Source organism: Pleurodeles waltl, chromosome 5 (genome assembly GCF_031143425.1).
Source record: "Pleurodeles waltl isolate 20211129_DDA chromosome 5, aPleWal1.hap1.20221129, whole genome shotgun sequence".
NCBI lineage: Eukaryota > Metazoa > Chordata > Amphibia > Caudata > Salamandridae > Pleurodeles > Pleurodeles waltl.
Window position 1 is genome coordinate 911,066,163 of NC_090444.1, and position 19,530 is coordinate 911,085,692.

The window sequence follows — 19,530 nt, forward strand, 5'->3', positions numbered from 1 at the left end:
GGGATCACTGAAAGGCTGTCGCCTTTAATTATAACAAAGAAGTCCAATGGGTCCCTGACATTTTGTGTCGGTTAATGCAGTCTCAATCCGAACATTGTCATGGATTGTTTCCCTCTGCCTAATATACATGAGTTATTTTTGTTGTTATCTGGGGGGGGGGAGTATGTTTCGAAGCTTGACTTAAGAAATGCGGGTCACCAAGTGAAATTGCACCCAGATTTAAAGCCTTTGACTACTTTTGTTCATGAGCGAGAGAAATTTCCAATTTCAGATTTCTTTTTGGTTGTCTGCAGCAGTCGTGTTACAGAGATTGATATGCAGTATATTGTCTGGTGTAAGAAATGCAGAGTTTTTTTAAGGTGACAGTTTGGCTTTTGAAGAGAGTGTTGCTGCGCACAATGAGACTTTGAGAGAGGTGTTGTCCTGCATAGTCAAAGCTGGGTTGATATTGTGCAAGGAGAAATTCAAGTTTTTTGTCCAAGAGGTGGAGGATTTGGGATATCTCACTATGGGAGAGGGAGTCAAACCAAAAATGAATTTAGCCAGTGCTCTAGGTAATGTGGAAATATTCAATGAGAAGGACAAACTTTAATAATTTATGAGATTGGTAGAATACTATCACTAGTTTGTAGAAGACTTTGCTTCGCAAAGCTGAAGCTTTGAGAGAGTTGTTGCGGAAGGAAAATAAATTTGGAGGTGGGACACCCAACAAGCAGCATTTGTGCAGATTAGGAATAAATTGCAAATGCTGGCATTTTGATTCCATTTCAGTTGGGATTAAAGACCATACTTCCTGTGGACAGTTTGATTGGTATTGGTGAGGTACTTTCACAAGTACATGTAAGGTCTGACAGAATGGTTTCCTTTGCTTCTCAAGCATTGTCTAGTGCTGAAAGAAATTACTATGTAATAGAGAGGAAAGCATTAGCCTCCTCCTGGGTGACAAACTATTTTGGACTTTCATTTGAGGTAGTAAAGTGATACAGAGACCAGATCATAAGGCTTTTCTGAAGGTGTTTGGGGCCAGCAAGCAGAAAGAATTGTTTGTGGTATTTTTAAAGATTGGCAGTGAAATTACAAGATTGTTGTGTTGGATATGTGCCGGGATGGAAAAACAAAGTAGCAGATTGTTTATCAGGTTTACCCGAAAGGGAAGCTGATGAATGCAAGTTGAATGCTGAGAAAGTTATAGCCAGTATGGAGGATGCTATGAAAGCTTTGGAGGGTTATGTGTTCATTGATGATTGGATGCATGCTATGGATAGAGAGTGTCCTCAAGGCAGTTGTTGATAAGGTAAAAGGTGGAGTGAAGATTGAGAGATTATGGGGGTAATTCTGACCCTGGCGGTCGGTGATAAAGCGGCGGCCAACCCGCCAACAGGCCGGCGGTCCAAAATATGCAATTCTGACCCTGGCGGGAACCGCCACCACAGCCCGCCGCATTAACACTCCGACCGCCACGGCGGAACAAACAAACAGCGCGGCGGTCACCGCCAACAGCCAGGCGGCAGACAATGTACCGCCCACCCTATCACGACCCACCAATCCGCCACCTTTTCCGGGGCGGGAGCACCGCCGATAAAAACACTGCGGAAACAGACTACGAACGGGAAAACGCTCACCTCCACATACTCCACGCGAGATTACGGCAGTATGGAACCCGAGTTACAGGTCATCCCCGCGCTCCTATACCTGCTCCTGTACCAGGAGCACGCCCGGCGGCGCGGAAGACATCGGTGAGTACTGCACCTACGACACAGGGGAGGGAAAAGATTACCGGCACACACCCACCCACCCACACCCACTACAACACACACATCAATGCATTCCCACAGATCACTGTCACAACCCACAAACCCCCCCCTCCGAAATAATGCAAAGACCAAAAGAAGAGATCCTAAACGGGCAGATATATTGAAAAATGGACAGCAGTAATCCAAATAAATAAATAAACTATGTACAAAATATATACATCAACTATATGTAGTCCAACCACTGTCCGTGGACCACAGGGGTCCTGAGCAAAGGGGCAAGGCCCAGTCCCACGACAAGAACTCCACGGAGAGAACACTGCAGGGGCATCAGAAAGAAAAAAGGACAGGCACCTCAGGGGGAAGGGAAGGGGGGGCACCTCAGCCACTTGAGTACACGACGCCAGATCCACGAGGGGACTCCATGACCACTGGCCCATCCTGGGGAGAGCAAAGCCACAGTCCATACAGTCCATACAGTGGGTGGCCTGCCCACTGGGCCATCCTGGGGAGTGCAAAGCCACAGTCCATACAGTCCATACAGTGGGTGGCCTGCCCACTGGGCCATCCTGGGGAGTGCAAAGCCACAGTCCATACAGTCCATACAGTGGGTGGCCTGCCCACTGGGCCATCCTGGGGAGAGCAAAGCCACAGTCCATACAGTCCATACAGTGGGTGGCCTGCCCACTGGGCCATCCTGGGGAGTGCAAAGCCACAGTCCATACAGTCCATACAGTGGGTGGCCTGCCCACTGGGCCATCCTGGGGAGAGCAAAGCCACAGTCCATACAGTCCATACAGTGGGTGGCCTGCCCACTGGGCCATCCTGGGGAGAGCAAAGCCACAGTCCATACAGTCCATACAGTGGGTGGCCTGCCCACTGGGCCATCCTGGGGAGAGCAAAGCCACAGTCCATACAGTCCATACAGTGGGTGGCCTGCCCACTGGGCCATCCTGGGGAGAGCAAAGCCACAGTCCATACAGTCCATACAGTGGGTGGCCTGCCCACTGGGCCATCCTGGGGAGAGCAAAGCCACAGTCCATACAGTCCATACAGTGGGTGGCCTGCCCACTGGGCCATCCTGGGGAGTGCAAAGCCACAGTCCAAACAGTCCATAACAGACTCCACTGCCACTGGAGGAGGCATGTTGGCCAGAGGACATCCTGCAGCCCTGCCCGAGACAGATCCTGCCCTGCCACGTCTGCCAAAGGGCCAGCGGTTCTTGCCTTGAAGGGCCCAGTTCAGCGGTTCTTGAGACGGCGGTCCCCAGCGGAGCGGTGCTGGAGACGGCGGGGCCCAGTTCAGCGGTTCTTGCCTTGAAGGGCCCAGTTCAGCGGTTCTTGAGACGGCGGTCCCCAGCGGAGCGGTGCTGGAGCCGGCGGGGCCCAGTTCAGCGGTTCTTGCCTTGAAGGGCCCAGTTCAGCGGTTCTTGTCTTGAAGGGCCCAGTTCAGCGGTACTTGCTTTGAAGGGCCCAGTTCAGCGGTTCTTGAGACGGCGGGCCCAGTTCAGCGGTTCTTGCCTTGAAGGGCCCAGTTCAGCGGTTCTTGAGACGGCGGTCCCCAGCGGAGCGGTGCTGGAGACGGCGGGGCCCAGTTCAGCGGTTCTTGCCTTGAAGGGCCCAGTTCAGCGGTTCTTGAGACGGCGGTCCCCAGTGGAGCGGTGCTGGAGCCGGCGGGGCCCAGTTCAGCGGTTCTTGCCTTGAAGGGCCCAGTTCAGCGGTTCTTGCCTTGAAGGGCCCAGTTCAGCGGTTCTTGAGACGGCGGGGGCCAGTTCAGCGGTTCTTGCCTTGAAGGGCCCAGTTCAGCGGTTCTTGAGACGGCGGTCCCCAGCGGAGCGGTGCGGGAGCCGGCGGGGCCCAGTTCAGCGGTTCATGCCTTGAAGGGCCCAGTTCAGCGTTTCTTGAGACGGCGGTCCCCAGCGGAGCGGTGCTGGAGACGGCGGTCATTCTATGGCCAACTGCTCAATGCCTGTTGGTGCCCTCCTGGGCAGCGGGGATGGTGCTCCTTCAATGCCCACCTGGGCTGTGGGTGGTGGGGCCCTCCTGGCCAGCTGGGCTGGGTCCTCCCTGGGCAGCGGCTATGGGGGTGGTGGGCTCTCCCTGGGCAGCTGTGCCGGTTCCTCCCTGGGCAGCGGCTATGGGGGTGGTGGGCTCCTCCTGGGCAGCTGTGACGGCTCCTCCATGGGCAGCAGGCCTGCTGCCTGACTTCTCCGCCTTGCTGCCCTTGCCCTCCTTAGTCGGGAGTCTGTGGCCCTTTCCTCCCTTTGGAGCTGTGGCTGCTGACGGTGTCTGGGTGGTGTCCTGGGGGGATGTAGAACCCGGGCTCCTGCGGCGCCCCTTCCGCCTTCTGCTCCTCTTCCCAGGGGGTGGGCTGCCTGTCCCCTTGCTGCTGGGCGAAGATCCAGACATGCGGGCTGGTGGGCTCCAATACCCCTGCACCCTTGTCAAGGGGGCTGCAGGGCTGGTGGTGGCTGAGGTGCTCTTTTTACCCCGACGAGAAGGAGGGGGGGGGGGCTCAGGGTCAGGAAAGAAGGTAGCAGTAGAGAGATAGATTTTCTTAGGACAATGGAGAGTGATAGGTACAGTGGGAATGGGAGTGGAGGGAGAGGTTGTGGTTGTAGGTGAGTCACGTTTGCTGTCTTTGGGTGCAGGAGGGATAGGCTGTCGTGAGGTGGATGGCTGTTGGGTGGGTGGGTGGCTGCGTTTGTGTGGTGTGGAAGAGGGGGTGACAGACACAGTGGGAGAGGACACAGGGGACGTGTAAATGGCAGTGGGGGTGGTGACTGCACGTGTGCGGACTGTTCTGGTGGGTGTGCTGGTGATGGAAACACTGGCTGATGGTGAGGTGAATGAAGGTGTGAGTGTAGACGTCACAGGGAGGGAGGAGGGAGACGAGGAGGTGGGGGTCACAGAGGTGGAAGTGACTGTTGGCATGTCTGCATCGGAATGTTGCTCGTGTGAATGTCTGCGTGATCTGTGGTGCTTATGTTTGGATGAGCTGCTCTTGGGTGTTGAGGTGTGTGCAGGCTGGTCTGATGGTGTGGGTGGGACAGGCAGAGGAACAGGAGACTGGGAGGAGGGAGTTAGTAGAGGGAGGCAGGAGACAGGGACAATGGCTGCCGTCAGTGCTGAGGCCAGAGCCTGGAACGATCGTTGATGGGCAGCCTGACCCGAATGAATGCCCTCCAGGTACGCATTGCTGCGATGAACCTCCCTCTCCACCCCCTGGATGGCATTCAAAAGGGTAGTCTGCCCAACAAAGAGCGTTCAGAGGAGGTCAATGACCTCCTCACTGAGGGCAGCGGGGGTAACAGGGGCAGGGCCTGAGGTGCCTGGGGCGAAGGAGATGCCCGGCTTCCTGGCAGAGCGGGCACGGGGCGAACGCTGAGGGGCTGCTGGGAGGGCGGAGATGGTGCGCTGGGTGGCGGCTGTACCTGTAATGGTGGGGGGCACGGATGTTGCCCCCCGCAAGGGAGCTCCCTTCCGAGGACGTGTCCGTGTCGCTGCAGGGTCCAGTCGTCCCCGTTGTGGAGCTCCCCTCGCCCTCCGTCTCACTGGTCCAGTCAGACTCTGTGGCATGGCCCTCCTGGGCCATGTGAGATGCAGCTCCCTCCTGCCCCGATGCCACTTCTCCTCCGCCTGATGATGCTGATGCACACAAGCACAGAAAGACAAACAAAAAGGGGGGGGGGAGAGAGAAATAAAGAGATTTTGAGGACATGGATCACCGGTTCAGTTAGCGGACATGACAGACACAGATGCCCCCTGCACTAAGTTGCGCACTTGGGGTCCGCTACGCATTCCGTGGAACATGCCCTACACGACTAGAGTTGACAACTGCACCCATGGATGACACGGCCCAGGGATGGCTGTACTGACACACTACTGAGGGTGGGGGCTGGGGACACAGGGGCTTACGGGGGTGCCCAGCCTACAGATATCGCCCTGGCCTAGGGGGACCCACAGCCCTCCTCCCCCACCCAGACACCTCCACTGCGCGACAACAGAGTAGATTATGCGTGTACTCACCCCCTTGTGTCTGCTGTGCTGCCCTCACGCGCCCATCCAAATCAGGGTAGGCCACCGCCAGGATCCGGAACATCAGGGGGGTCAGTTGACGGCAGGCACCCCGCCTACGTTGGGAGGCCATCCCCAGCAGAGACTCGGCGATCTTCTTGGTCCCGCGGTGGATGTCCTCCCACCTCTTGCGGCAGTGGGTGCCCCGTCGATGGTGGACCCCCAGGGTCCGGACTTCCTTGGCGATGGCACGCCAAATCCCGATCTTCTCATGGGCGCGGACCTATGTGACACGTACAGGGAGGGAGAAATACCACGTTCAAGTTTGTCTGCATTTTCGTTGCCAGTGGCCCAACGCCCCCCATCCCCGCCAGACCCCCCGCCATGCCCCCCGCCAGGCCCCCCGCCAGGCCCAACATGCCCCCCATCCCCGCCATGCCCCCCGCCAGGCCCAACATGCCCCCCATCCCCGCCAGGCCCCCCGCCAGGCCCCCCGCCAGGCCCAACATGCCCCCCATCCCCGCCATGCCCCCCGCCAGGCCCCCCGCCAGGCCCAACATGCCCCCCATCCCTGCCAGGCCCCCCGCCAGGCCCCCAAGCCAGCCAGTGGCCCCAAATCCATATTGAATTAAACTCACTTGTTGGTCTGGAGGACCGTAGAGTAGCGCATACTGGGGGAGGACCCCATCCACAAGTTTCTCCAACTCTTCTCCAGTGAAGGCAGGGGCCCTTTCCCCAGGCGCAGCAGCCATTGTCCCTTCCAGACCGAGGTCACAGCAACACTTGCAGTATAGGTCCTCTCCTGTGAAAGTTCAAGTCGCGAGTGAATAAGTAGATAGAAAATGGCGGTCACGCCCGCGGCGGTGCATACCGCGGCGTTGCGTACCGCCGGCGCCCTTCGCCATTGGCTCCTGAAACCCATAGGCTTCAATGTTAACCAATGCGGCTTCGCGCCGCGGTCTTCGACCGCCAACCGCCGACCGCCGCGGTGTGCCACGCCAGCGCATTGACCTCACATCCCATTGTCACACTTCACAGGTCAGGCAGCCGCCATTTCGAGGGTCCACATGGCTCAATTTCAACTGCGTCACACAGGCCTAGGCCTTGCATAGCCACTCATACACGCCATTCACTGCATAGAGAATCGTTTACTGTGCAAGCTGTGAGTACGTACCTGTGGGTTGCTTGACTGTGTGCTCCATGTTGTCCTTCCTAGGCACCGTCCGCTGGGTTTGGCGAGGAGAAGGAGGAATCCTCCCGTGTACAGACCGCTGGTGGACCTGGCGACAATGGAAGAACGCCACGTTATACTGACCTACCGGCTTGACCGTGCCACTATACATGAACTGTGTGCCCAGCTGGAGCCCGACCTGATGTCCCCCATCCGCCAACCCACAGGGATTCCCCCTCTGGTGCAGGTCCTGTCAGTACTCCATTTCTTGGCAAGTGGGTCATTTCAGACAACAGTGGGAATTGCTTCTGGGATGTCTCAGCCCATGTTTTCGAAGGTGTTATCCAGAGTGTTGTCTGCCCTGATGAAATACATGAGGAGCTACATCCTTTTCCCTGAGGTGGGCAAATTGGCTACAGTGAAGGGTGATTTCTATGCCCTTGGACATATTCCCAACGTCATTGGTGCCATTGATGGGACCCATGTGGCTTTGGTTCCCCCAAGAGACAGGGAGCAGGTGTACAGGAACAGAAAAAGTTACCATTCCATGAACATCCAGGTGGTGTGTTTGGCTGACCAGTACATCTCGCATGTAAATGCCAAATTCCCTGGGTCAGTGCATGACGCCTACATCCTAAGGAATAGCAGCATCCCTTACGTGATGGAACAGCTAGAGAGACACCGTGTATGGCTATTGGGGGACTCTGGTTACCCCAATCTGTCGTGGCTACTGACCCCAGTAAGGAATCCCCGGACCAGGGCAGAGGAACGGTACAATGAGGCCCATGGGCGTACTAGGAGGGTCATCGAACGCACCTTCGGCCTCCTAAAGGCCAGGTTTCGGTGCCTGCATATGACAGGTGGATCCCTAATGTACTCACCTAAGAAGGTGTGTCACATCATCGTGGCCTGCTGCATGCTTCACAACCTGGCTTTGCGCCGCCAGGTGCCTTTCCTGCAGGAGGATGGTCGAGACGGTGGTGTTGTGGCAGCTGTGGAACCTGTGGAGAGTGACGAGGAGGAAGACGACGGGGCTGAAACAGACATCAGGGACAGAATCATTGAACAGTACTTCCAATAGGACACAGGTAACAATTCAAACATAATTTAGTAAATGTGAACTACTCTCCTGCATCTCTGCTGCCTGTCTATTTGCCCCAGTGTATGATGACTGAGTTGTGGCTTTCCCTCCCTATTTCAGATCTGGGGTCCCCACTACGAGTCCTGTGCTTCGTTTCCCCATGGAGTACAGCTTTGTGGCAGCTGTTTGTTGACTTCACTATGTACAAGGACATATTTGCACTGTCATGTCAATTACAATATTTTGAAATCACAGCCAGACTCCAGATATTTTTGTGCAAAATAGGTGTTTATTTCAGTGCTCAAAATGGGATGGGTGGGGGCTATGGTGAAGGAATGTCCATGGCAGAGTCCAGAGTAACAGTCACACAGGTGCATTGTCCATAGGCCTGTGGAGAGATGGAGCATGGGCAGTTCAAGGATGGACAGGGTGACAATGTGGGACAGTGGGATGACATCAGGTGGTATCCTTTGCTGGCGGGGGTCTTGACATCCTACTCTGTCTTCTTGCGAGATCTCAGGGCCCTCTTGCGGGGTGGTTCTTCTCCTGCAGGAGGTGGGGGTCTGGTGGGCTGCTGTTGTGCGGGGGCCTCCTGTCCACTAGCGCCGGCGGAGGTGGTTGGCTGTTCTTGGTCCAGGCTAGTGGCAGGGGCCCTTTGTTGTTGTTGAGTGTCCGTCCTGGTGTTGATGAGTTCCTGCAGCAGCCCTACCATGGTAACCAGGGTGGAGGTGAGGGCTCTGATGTCCTCCCTGTACCCCCGATAGTGTTCCTCCTGCAGTACCTGGATCTCCTGGAACCTGGCCAGTACCGTCGCCATCGTCTCCTGGGAGCGGTTGTATGCTCCCATGATGGTGGTGAGGGCCTCGTGGAGAGTGGGTTCCCTGGGCCCGTCCCCCCCCTGTCGCACAGCTGCCCTCCCAGTTCCCCTGTTTCCCTGGGCCTCTGCCCCCTGGCCGGTGTGCCCACTACCACTGCCCCCAGGTCCCTGTTGTTGTTGGGGTGGTGGGTTATCCTGGGTGCCCTGTAGTGGTAGACACACCGCTGATTGACGCGCCCGCTGGGCCCGCTGGGTGGGAGCTGTGCTGGTGTTCCCGGAGGGGTTTGGGTCTGTAGTGGCCTGTGGCTGTCTGAGGGGAACCGACTGTCCAGAGGTCCCCGATGGTCCGGGCTGGTCATCAGTGTCCAGGTCGACAGAGCTGCTGTCATCGCTGACGGCCTCTTGGGTGGGGGGTGTGGAGAATTCTGGGCCCTCCGTGGCGGTGTGTTGGCGGTCGGGTCCTGCAGGGGTATAGAGGTATGGTTATAGTTTCAATGTGTGCCATATGGGTGTATCTGTGGGTTCCCGTGTCCCCAAGTGCTGGCATTCGTGTGTGGGGGCTTTGGTGAGGGTGGCTTGTGGGGGGGATGTGTATATGCATTGGGCATGCTTTGGTGATGGGTGTCCATGCTTAGTGGACGCATGCAGGCCTAGGTTTTGGGATGTGTGGGTTGTGATGGTGAGACATTGGCAGGGAATAGGTGTGCTGGGGGTGGGGGTGAGGATGGTGGTGGGGGTGAGGATGGGGGTGGGGGTGAGGGTGGGGTTCGAGGATGGGGGTGAGGGTTGGGGTATGATTTGGCATGCAGGTGGGGGGGAAGCAGTATTGAAGCTTCAACTTACCAGAATCCATTCCTCCGCCGACTCCTGCGAGGCCGTCAGGATGCAGGATGTTCAAGACTTCCTCCTCCCATGTTGTAAATTGTGGGGGTTGAGGTGGGGGTCCTCCGCCAGTCTTCTGCACGGCGATGTTGTGCCTGGATACCATGGAACGCACCTTCCCCTGTAGGTCGTTCCATCGCTTCCTGATGTCTTCCCGATTTCTGGGGTGCTGTCCCACAGCGTTGACCCTGTCGACAATCCTCTGCCATAGCTCCGTCCTCCGGGCAATGCTGGTGTATTGGACCTGTGTGCCGAAGAGCTGGGGCTCTACCCGAACGATTTCCTCCACCATGACCCTGAGTTCTTCGTCTGAGAAGCGGGGGTGTCTTTGGGGTGCCATGGAGTGGTGTGTATGATGTGTGGGGTGGAGTATGTGTAGTTAAGTGTGTTGAGTGTGGTGGTGTGTGTTGTTTTGTGTGTGGATATTGTGTGGGTGATGGTGTAGTGTGCCTCTGTGTGATGGTGTTCTGTGATCGCTGCTGTGTCTCTCAGTGCTTCTTTTTAGATTTTGGTCGAAGGGGTTTGTGGGTGATGTGGGTGTGTGTTTTATATTGTATTGTGTGTGTGGGAGTGGTGTGTGTATGTGTATCAGGTGTGTGGAATTCAAATCGTCCAATGTTGCTGAGTTTTGTTCGTTTGTGTGTATTCTGGATTCGTGGGTCGTAATGGCATGGGCGTATTTCTGTTGGCGTGACGGTGGAGGTTTGGTCACCTCCACTTTTCCGCCGACCGCTGGTCTGGCGGTCTGTTGTGGCTGTCGGATTTTCGGAGGTTTGGCTGCTGCGGGTCAGAATGACCGTGGCGGATTACCACGACCGCGGCGGAATTATGGAGGATTTCTGACCGGCGGTGGGCGCCTTCTACCGCTGAGGTCAGAATGACCACCTAAGTTTTCATGATTCGGTTAAACCGTTTCTTAAAGTTGTTGGTGAATTGTCCTTGTTGTGGGGTAAATTGATTATGAGAAGTGATAAGTTTGTATTGCCAAATGCTGTGAGAGCTAGGTTGATGTGTATAGCACACGAAGGACATTTGGGTCAGACATTAACACTTGAGAGTCTAAAGGAGAGGTATTGGTTGCCCGACATGGATGGTCAAGAGAAAGATTGGCTGGAGAAATGTGAGAAGTGTAAAAATTCTGAGAAGTGGGTTTGGGAGCCTAAGTTAAGCCAAGCAGTATCTGAAGCTAGTTTTGTTAGGGAGAAAGTTTGTTTAAATTTAATAGGTCCATTTGCCTTCTTGCCAGAACATGAAAGAAATGCTGCATTATCATGGATGTTGTCGTTGTGGTGGATGAAGTGTTTTTTTTAATCAGGTGTGTTGGCAGAAAGGCTACTATTGCTGTGCTAGGTGTGGTCTTCAGGAGAGAGGTAATTTCCACTGGTCTCGTAACTGATAATGGCACACAGCTCACTTCTGGTGAGATTAATGAGTTTTTGAGTGCAGGTTTGTGTGTTCAGAATGCTTTACAGGAGATGGCATGGGTCCATTGCATCACCATAAATACTGACACAGGGAAAACACCTTTTGAGATGATGCTGGGTAGGAAACCAGGAGCTAAAACTATTCCTCCATGGATGCAAAATTTGATTTCTAATGTGCTTAGACTAAATGTGTGATCAATGTGGGAGATTGGGTTAAGGTTAATCTTGGAAGTGTGGTCAATGGATGGCTCATGCAGAGTGAAGATAGTGGGGGCAAAGTCAGTGAAATTGGAGAATGACAAACTTGGAATCTAAGGAGAGGTGCTTTGTTTCAGCAGGATGACAGGAGTGTGGTACTGCCTTAGAAGGATGGGGATGAGTGTTCGGGGTGGTTACTGATGAAAGACTGTGAGTTTCAGAAAGGAGTAGGGGGAGGCGGGGCTGCATTGTGTTGTGGATTGTGTGATGGAGGTGACTCAGGATCTTCGGGTTCTCGTTCTTTCGTTCTTCGACTGAGAGGGCTGTGAGGTCTCAAAGACCTCCAGGACGGTTAGGTGATTTTGTATGGAGGTGAACGGTTCTATTTGTTTAACCTTGTCTTGCAATGTTTGCTTTGGGGGTATTTTATTAATTTTGTGTTTTGAGGATTAAAGCTTTTTTATTTTTTGTTTGTTTGTATTGTCACCTTTTTTTCTTTTGCTGCTTTGTACGTTACATTTAAGTTTTTGTTATAGAGGGAAGGGGATGTATTATAGTTGTTGCTAATTTTATTATGGTCTATCTGTGTTTATATGTAGAACCTTGCTTATGTAATGACTGTGACTTTGAGTTCCAGGCTGATTTGTTGGATTGTTGGTTAGTTGGTGTTGGTGCCTGGCCTTACGATTTCACAGGATTTTGCTTCCAATAAAACTTCAAGTTCATCCACCATTTCTTGGTTTATCACACATATCTAGCCTCCTAAAAGCAATTGACAGGAATGTACAAAAAAGCACAGTTCCTGCACCACAGTCCTCCCTGTTTTAAATATATTCTGACCCTTCCATAAATCCCTTTGAAGAAATTGTTAGTTTTTCTTTATCAGAGAGAAAAGACTAGAACAAGAAGGCGTCTTACCTGGTACTCCTTCATGTATTGAGATGGGTTAATCAACTTATTATATAAAAGTTTTTAGGTAGGGATTGCATTGGACTTGAGGACAATATAAGTTATACATTGCAAGTATCTTGCTCAACATTGTCTTTTTAATTAGATTTGTATAGACCACTTTATTTGTAAACTTCTCTAATATATTGTTGAAGTTAAACAACCTACATGGCTAGCTTAAATTGCATGACTTTTATGCTTTATAGCTTTTTAGTAGGACCTTTATAGTGGCATTTATAATGTTTTTACCTCTAGATGTTAAATATAAGTGGACGATTTATGAGTCTGTCATGACTGATTAGAATTGTGTTTTTTCTACTTTCTGTATCTTGAAGGCTGAACATAGGCTTTTCTACTATCAACATTTAACTTGTTTCTATATAGTCTGACAGTTTCTATTCTAAAAGTACTTGTTGCTTCTGACAATGAATAGACACTTGAATGCCTTACTGTACTCCAACAAGAAGTCCTATTTATTTTTTGCATAAATGAAAAATACAACAAACTGCAAAAAGCACAAAGAAATACTAACTAAAACAAATTAAAATGATCGAATCTTTCAAGTAAAAACAATAAGCACACCAATGACGAAACACAAAAATCAAACCCTTGTAACTTAAATATACTGATTTTACGGCAAGACTTTACTGCAAGAGGGATGATCCTATAATACCATTCTTTTCTTACTTTATTCAAAAACATAAACTACACTTCCCAAGAATTGTAGGGGACTGTATAGCAATAGAAATGCAGACTATGCCACCAGTTAACATATACAGTCCCTTAGGATACCTGAGATTGTGAGCACATTGTCCTCTTTTCTTGTTACTTGCAGTCAAGGGAAGTATTGTATTTTCACTATTTCCATAAATATTTATTATTTCTTTTCTTAAGTTTGTTAATGCTCATATGTAAATGCCCAATCATGAAAGCTTGATTTATATCTTGACGGTTGAGACATCATCCTCCGTGATGGTGCTTTCAATTAGTCCGTTGAGCTGGTGGAGGTTCCTCCGCCAAACTTTTATATTGAGAGGGAGAACCTCCATCAGCCTTGGAGAAGGTAAATGTGGGAGAGAATTGTCATGAGTGATTACTGTATTGGTGCTCATAGGAGAAAATTGCGGATACCTGGAACAATTTACAGAGCAGAGTATGTTCCCTAGCCTTTAAAGCCTACATAGAGGCCCAGAAGACTTGTGGTGGTTCTCCAAGGCCATGAACCTCTTGCCCTGGGAGGAGAAGGTGTATGGAATCCTACACACTGAAGGCTTTGCAGGAATCATTTGTTGATTGGAGACTGGTAAGTACAATTTCTGTGACTCTGCCTGTTTGTGGATTCCCTGTCTGGGTCAGTTTGACAGTTGGGTTGGTTACACCTCTCACTAGGCACACAGGGAGCTGGGGTGTAGCCTGCATATCCTGATGAGCCATCTGTGCTAGCGGTGAGGAGAGGAGTGGTCACTCACACCTGAAATGGCTGTGCCTGCCCTCACATAATGCAGTCTCCAAGCCCCTGGTGTGTGTCTGGAGCCTGGCCTGGGCAAGGCAGGATTTCACAAACAAAAGAGACTTTTCTTTGAAGTAAGCCTACTTCAAAGGGCAAAATGGGTATAAGAAGGGCACCCAAAACCACAGGCTTCAGAACGCTTCTGGAAACCAAGAGGAACATCTGCCTGGAGAAGAGCTGAGGAAGAAGAGCTGCCCTGCCTGTGACTGTGCTTGGTAGAGCTATCCTGCAGTTGCTGCTTCTGCCTGTGCTAGAGGACAAAGACAGGACTTTGTGTTGCCTTCCTTGTTGTGAAGATCTCCAAGGGCTCGATTTAGAGCTTGCCTCCTGTTGTTTGAAGTCTCAGGGACAGCAAAGACTTCTCTCTGCCAGCACTTGGAGCCTCTGGAGAGACTTCTACTCTGCCAAGTGGTGCCCATCAAGTTCCTGGGACCCTGAGAAGAGAAGCTGGCAGTCCTAGAGTGAGAAATCCATGCACAGACTGCCGATCTGTGGCTGAAAAAGCGATGCGCTGCCGGCTTTGCGGTTGAAAAGCGATGCTCGCCTGCAGCGCAACTGGAAGATCGACGCCCGCGGCTGGAGAAACAACATGCAGCATCGCTGATGGAGACCAGTGAGATCGCAACCCGTGCTGCGTGGTTTTCAGACCATTGTGCGGTGGAATTTCTGACGCAAACACCGCTGGGCATGTAAAAATGACACAAGGCCTGCCCGGACCCGAAAGTGCTGACCGGATCGACGCATCGCTCTCATGCGGAGAGAGGAAACGAGGCACGCCGACCCGACTGAAGCAGAAACAATGCAAGGGCTCGCTCATGAGTGAAATCGATGCATCGCAAGCCCTTTTGAACGCACACTCGCCCATCTGGGGTTATTTTTGAGGCCCCCAAGGTAAATTTTCACGCTGACAGCGCTAGTGTTGCGTTTAAAATTACATGAAGACTCTTTTTGCATTTTTAGTGATAACTTGACTTGTGGATCGTGGATTTTTGTTGTTTTTGGTCTTGTTTTGTTTAGATAAGTATTCTCTATTTTTCTAAACCTGTGTCATTTTGTAGTGTTTTCATTAAGTTACTGTGTGTGTTGGTACAAATACTTTACACCTAGCACTCTGAAGTTAAGCCTACTGTTCGTGCCAAGCTACCAAGGGGGTAAACAGGGGTTAGCTGAGGGTGATTCTCTTTTATCCTAGCTAGAATGAGGGTCCTTGCTTGGACAGGGGGTAACCTGACTGCCAACAAAAGACCCCATTTCTAACAATAAGCAAGTGTGTCTTTATTATTATTATCCTAACAGATATTATTCTTTTCTTTTAAAAGTCTATTTTGACCTAAATAAAGGAATATGTGTCTCTTATTTGTGGAATGTACCTTTAATCCCAATCTAGTAATCTCATTCTCATTACATATGTTCCTTATCAATATATAGGTGGTCATTCTGACCTCGGCGGTAAAAGGCGCCTACCGCCGGTCAGAAATCCTCCATAATCCCGCCGCGGTCGCGGAAACCCGCCACGGTCATTCTGACCCGCAGCAGCCAAACCTCCGAAAATCCGACAGCCACAACAGACCGCCAGACCAGCGGTCGGCGGAAAAGTGGAGGTGACAAAACTTCCACCGTCACGCCAACAGAAATACGCCCATGCCATTACGAGCCACGAATCCACGCGGCGGTCTTTCAAACGCGGTTTTCCATTGGCGGGACACACCGCCGCGGTCAGAATACACACAAACGAACAAAACTCAGCCACATTGGCCGATTTGAATTCCACACACCTGATACACATACACACACCACTCCCACACACACAATACAATATAAAACACACACCCACATCACCCACAAACCCCTACGACCAAAAATTCAGAAAGAAGGCCAGAGCGAGACACCACCATCCACAAACTAGCAGCCACAGCCACTCAACACCATCACCCACACAATATCCACACACAAAACAACACACACCACCACACTCACCACACTTAACTACACATACTCCACCCCACACATCATACACACCACCCCATGGCACCCCAAAGACACCCCCGCTTCTCAGACGAAGAACTCAGGGTCATGGTGGAGGAAATCGTTCGGGTAGATCCCCAGCTGTTCGGCACACAGATCCAATACACCAGCATTGCCCGGAGGACGGAGCTATGGCAGAGGATTGTCGACAGGGTCAACGCTGTGGGACAGCACCCCAGAAATCGGGAAGACATCAGGAAGCGATGGAACGACCTACGGGGGAAGGTGCGTTCCATGGTATCCAGGCACAACATCGCCGTGCAGAAGACTGGCGGAGGACCCCCACCTCAACCCCCACAATTTACAACATGGGAGGAGGAAGTCTTGAACATCCTGCATCCTGACGGCCTCGCAGGAGTCGGCGGAGGAATGGATACTGGTAAGTTGAAGCTTCACTACTGCTTCCCCCCCACCTGCATGCCAAATCATACCCCAACCCTCACCCCCATCCTGGAACCCCACCCTCACCCCCACCCCCATCCTCACCCCCACCCTCACCCCCACCACCATCCTCACCCCCACCACCATCCTCACCCCCACCCCCAGCACACCTATTCCCTGCCAATGTCTCACCATCACAACCCACACATCCCAAAACCTAGGCCTGCATGCGTCCACTAAGCATGGACACCCATCACCAAAGCATGCCCAATGCATATACACATCCCCCCCACAAGCCACCCTCACCAAAGCCCCCACACACGAATGCCAGCACTTGGGGACACGGGAACCCACAGATACACCCATATGCCACACAATGAAACTATAACCATACCTCTATACCCCTGCAGGACCCGACCGTCAACACACCGCCACGGAGGGCCCAGAATTCTCCACACCCCCCACCCAAGAGGCCGTCAGCGATGACAGCAGCTCTGTCGACCTGGACACCGATGACCAGCCCGGACCATCGGGGACCTCTGGACAGTCGGTTCCCCTCACACAGGCCCAGGCCACTACAGACCCAAACCCCTCTGGGAACACCAGCACAGCTCCCACCCAGCGGGCCCATGCCTCTGTCTCCAGGGCGCGTCAATCTGCGGTGTGTCTACCACTACAGGGCACCCAGGATAACCCACCACCCCAACAACAACAGGGACCTGGGGGCAGTGGTAGTGGGCACACCGGCCAGGGGGCAGAGGCCCAGGGAAACAGGGCAACTCGGAGGGCAGCTGTGCGACAGGAGGGGGACGGGCCCAGGGAACCCACTCTCCACGAGGCCCTCACCACCATCATGGGAGCATACAACCGCTCCCAGGAGACGATGGCGACGGTACTGGCCCGGTTCCAGGAGATCCAGGTACTGCAGGAGGAACACTATCGGGGGTACAGGGAGGACATCAGAGCCCTCACCTCCACCCTGGTTACCATGGTAGGGCTGCTGCAGGACCTCATCAACACCAGGACGGACACTCAACAACAACAAAGGGCCCCTGCCACTAGCCTGGACCAAGAACAGCCAACCACCTCCGCCGGCGCTAGTGGACAGGAGGCCCCCGCACAACAGCAGCCCACCAGACCCCCACCTCCTGCAGGAGAAGAACCACCCCGCAAGAGGGCCCTGAGATCTCGCAAGAAGACAGAGTAGGATGTCAAGACCCCCGCCAGCAAAGGATACCACCTGATGTCATCCCACTGTCCCACATTGTCACCCTGTCCATCCTTGAACTGCCCATGCTCCATCTCTCCACAGGCCTATGGACAATGCACCTGTGTGACTGTTACTCTGGACTCTGCCATGGACATTCCTTCACCATAGCCCCCACCCACTTGAAACCACCCATCCCATTTTGAGCACTTAAATAAACACCTATTTTGCACAAAACTATCTGGAGTCTGGCTGTGATTTCAAAATATTGTAATTGACATGACAGTGCAAATATGTCCTTGTACATAGTGAAGTCAACAAACAGCTGCCACAAAGCTGTAGTCCATGGGGAAACGAAGCACAGGACTCGTAGTGGGGACCCCAGATCTGAAATAGGGAGGGAAAAGCCACAACTCAGTCATCATACACTGGGGCAAATAGACAGGCAGCAGAGATGCAGGAGAGTAGTTCAGATTTACTAAATTATCTTTGAATTGTTACCTGTGTCCTATTGGAAGTACTGTTAAATGATTCTGTCCCTGTTGTCTGTTTCAGCCCCGTCGTCTTCCTCCTCGTCACTCTCCACAGGTTCCACTGCTGCCACAACACCACCGTCTCGACCATCCTCCTGCAGGAAAGGCACCTGGCGGCGCAAAGCCAGGTTGTGAAGCATGCAGCAGGCCACGATGATGTGACACACCTTCTTAGGTGAGTACATTAGGGATCCACCTGTCATATGCAGGCACCTAAACCTGGCCTTTAGGAGGCCAAAGGTGCGTTCGATCACCCTCCTAGTACGCCCATGGGCCTCATTGTAACGTTCCTCTGCCCTGGTCCGGGGATTCCTTACTGGGGTCAGTAGCCACGACAGGTTGGGGTACCCAGAGTCCCCCAATAGCCATACACGGTGTCTCTCTAGCTGTTCCATCACGTAAGGGATGCTGCTATTCCTCAGGATGTAGGCGTCATGCACTGACCCTGGGAATTTGGCATTTACATGCAAGATGTACTGGTCAGCCAAACACACCACCTGGATGTTCATGGAATGGTAACTCTTTCTGTTCCTGTACACCTGCTCCCTGTCTCTTGGGGGAACCAAAGCCACATGGGTCCCATCAATGGCACCAATGACGTTGGGAATATGTCCAAGGGCGTAGAAATCACCCTTCACTGTAGCCAATTCGCCCATCTCAGGGAAAATGATGTAGCTCCTCACGTATTTCATCAGGGCAGACAACACTCTGGATAACACCTTCGAAAACATGGGCTGAGACATCCCAGAAGCAATTCCCACTGTTGTCTGAAATGAGCCACTTGCCAAGAAATGGAGTACTGACAGGACCTGCACCAGAGGGGGAATCCCTGTGGGTTGGCGGATGGGGGACATCAGGTCGGGCTCCAGCTGGGCACACAGTTCATGTATAGTGGCACGGTCAAGACGGTAGGTCAGGATAATGTGGCGTTCTTCCATTGTCGACAGGTCCACCAGCGGTCGGTACACGCGAGGATTCATCCGTCTCCTCGCCAAACCCAGCGGACGGTGCCTAGGAAGGACAACATGGAGCACACAGTCAAGCAACCCACAGGTACGTACTCACAGCTAGCACTGTAAACGATTCTCTATGCAGTGAATGGCGTGTCTGAGTGGCTATGCAAGGCCTAGGCCTGTGTGACGCAGTTGAAATTGAGCCATGTGGACCCTCGAAATGGCGGCTGCCTGACCTGTGAAGTGTGACAATGGGATGTGAGGTCAATGCGCTGGCGTGGCACACCGCGGCGGTCAGCGGTCGAAGACCGCGGCGCGAAGCCGCATTGGTTAACATTGAAGCCTATGGGTTTCAGGAGCCAATGGCGAAGGGCGCCGGCGGTGGCGGTACGCACCGCCGCGGTACGCACCGCCGCGGACGTGACCGCCATTTTCTATCTACTTATCCACTTGCGACTTGAACTTTCACAGGAGAGGACCTATACTGCAAGTGTTGCTGTGACCTCGGTCTGGAAGGGACAATGGCTGCTGCGCCTGGGGAAAGGGCCCCTGCCTTCACTGGAGAGGAGTTGGAGAAACTTGTGGATGGGGTCCTCCCCCAGTATGCGCTACTCTACGGTCCTCCAGACCAAC